General features: G+C 41.3%; 1 pseudogene; it reads right to left on the bottom strand.

Moving 5' to 3' along the window:
- Window positions 1-217: 217 nt before the first annotated feature.
- Window positions 218-2,057, bottom strand: LOC118585872 (annotated as a pseudogene).
- Window positions 2,058-2,894: the final 837 nt, after the last annotated feature.

Here is a 2,894-nt window from a genome sequence, read left to right as displayed (position 1 = left end):
AACTTCAGAGCAAAATAAAATAAACAACAAAAATCACAATACACAATACCCAACCCTGCTATACTTTGGGAGGGGATTTTCCTACCTTAAGGAAGAAAAACAGAACAGAAGAGAACCTCTAGACATGAGCAGAGAGGCAGGTGGGTCAGGGCCAGTCAAGGCTGCTGGGGGAGCCACCGGGAAACTATGCAGAGGGCGTGGGCTTCCCAGGGGTTCTCTAATCTACCTCTTCCATGCCAGAAGCATCCTTATCATCCTCAAGTGTGGTGGGGGAGGAGGACAGTAGTACTTGGCTCCTCTGCTGTCACCTCATCTTCATCAATATGCAGACCTAGACTGAACATGTGGTAGGTGCAGTTGGAGTGTGTTTGGGGATCTTCAAGTGAGACCAGAGGTGACCAGAGCAGTTTCAAACATCAGCACCACCAGGTCCTTGACAGCCCTGTTGTTTTTTGTCCACCTTAGCCTCCTGACACAGCGTCTCCACAATGGGGTGGTCAGGATTGATCTCCAGGTGCTTTTTGGCCATCATGCAGCCCACTGTAGAGTTGTCTTGAAGTCTCTGGGACTCCATATGATCCATGTTGGCTGTCCTGCCACAGGTGCTTGTCACAACGTAGCAGGGTGATGACACGAGTCTATTGGAGATTGTCATCTTCTCAACCTCCTTATCCAAGTTCTCCTTCATGGGTGTGCAGCGATTCTCAAACTTTGCCTTGCTCTCTCCATTTTCTTCTCTTCCTCATCTTCTGTGGCTCCAGATCCTCCTTTGTCACCAAGACCAGGCTCTCTCCATCAAACTCCCCGAGCTGCTGCACACAGTACACATCAGTAAGCTCAGTCATATATACCACCTCAAAGCCCCACTTCTGTACACACTCTACAAAGGCAGAGTTGGCCACATGCTCTTTGCTCACCAGTGATACGGTAGATGGTCTTCTGTGACTCCTTCACTTGAGACACATACTCTGACAGGGAGATCATCTCATCTCCAGAGAGCAGAGGAGCTCAGGTCTTCATAGATTCAAAGCTTTAAATTCTTGGAGAATGCCTCATAAAATTTCTTGTGGTCTCTTTGTCTTCAGCCAACTGAGAGAAGAGATCAAGGTACTTTTTCACAATGTTTTTGCAGATGACTTTTTTAGGATCTTCTTCTGCTGCAGCCTTTCTTAGAAGATGTTCAGGGGCAAATCCTCAGAGTCAACCATGCCATGGATAAAGTTGAGGTATCAGCACATCACACCTGCCCAAGGTGAACACATGGCAGATATACAGCTTGATGTTGTTCTTCTTGTTCTCAAAAGGTCAAAGGGAGCTTACTAAGGAATGAAGAGCAGTTCCCTGAACTCCAACTGACCTTCTACAGAAAAATTCCTGATTACCTAGTGGTCTTCCCAATCATTAGTAAGGCTTTTATAGAATTCACCATAGTCCTCTTGAGTGATGTTGTTGGGATTTGGGACACAAATAGGCTTATTCTTATTCAGTTCTTCTGGACCAATGTATTTCTCTCTCTGTATTTCTCTTTAATCTTCATTTTCTTTTTCTTATCTTGGCCACTGAAATCCTCCTCATTTGTTCTCACATCTTCAGTCTTAGGCTTCTCCATGTCATCCTTACCTTATTTCTCTTTCTCTCCTTTCTTTTCCTCTGCCTCATCATCACAGGTCTTCTCTTGTTCCTTCTCCAAATAGAGGGTGATAGATAGTCTATGGACTGTGATTGTTTCTTTGCCACTTCCTTGACCCACCACCTAAGTATTCTGTCTGGTCTTCTTTGAGATGAAGGATCACTTTGGTAACCCGGCCAATGGGCTCATCGTGAACTATCAGCAGGATGTTCCAGCAGAAAACTCTCAGGCATACTGCTCATCATCATTGTGCTCTGTGATCACAACTGCATTCTCTACCACTAGGAAGGCTGAATAGAATTCAATACCAAACTGCCCAATCATGGAGATGTCTGTACCAGCATGGAAAACCACAAAAACTTTTGTATCAGACAATGGTTCCCAACTTACTTATGAGGTCATCCTTGGTCATGCCAATGCCTGTATCTACCAAAGTCAGCATGCACTTCTGAGTGTTGGGGATGATGTCAATTTTCAGCTCTTTACTGCTGCCCAACTTGGATCTGTTGTGGTCTCAGAGCTAATCTTGTGCAAAGCAAAAAAAAAAAAAACAAACAAACAAACAAACAAACAAACAAACAAAAACCAGACAATTTTAAATGCTTTACATTAGATTAAATTTTTTATATTGTATACAAAGTATACATATTAAGATTGATATTGTTAAAAAATGCTATATATGTATTTCTAATCTTGTTCAAGATATTGTACTTATACCGTTCTTTGAACAATGTAATGCAATTTGCTGATCCTTAAATGTTATTATTACCAACTATTAGGCTATAAAGAAATAAAAGTTAGTAGTTAGACATTACAATCGAACTTGTAGTCATATGAGGTGTATTTTCAAGATCAAACAGATATATTTTAGATAGACAGGTCATCTTTAAATCCTTCAGAGATCTACAGAATATGACATTTAAAATGTTTTAATAACTTAAAAAATTTTCTACTTTGTTATGACTATGAGATATTTCATCTCCTAGCAGTACCAATCTTCTTCTTCAAAAAAAAATAAATGTGGGCATTAAAGAACCTACATATGGAGTTAACTTTCATTGTGGCAAAAGTTAGCCACTGGACAACAAAGTATCCTCGAATCAACTGCTGATAAACAGGACAAAATGAACAGACAGGACATGAAACAAAGGACTACCAATTCTTGCCAAAACAAGTGTGGTTGTGGCTTTAACAAAAGGCATCTTCTGAGGCCAGGACAATATGCCACCATCCCTAAAGTGGCCTTTGCAATCCGGAAAAGATA

Source organism: Onychomys torridus, chromosome 6 (genome assembly GCF_903995425.1).
Source record: "Onychomys torridus chromosome 6, mOncTor1.1, whole genome shotgun sequence".
Lineage (NCBI taxonomy): Eukaryota > Metazoa > Chordata > Mammalia > Rodentia > Cricetidae > Onychomys > Onychomys torridus.
The sequence above is the reverse complement of the archived record's forward strand: the minus strand, read 5'-3'. Positions and strand labels throughout refer to the sequence as shown.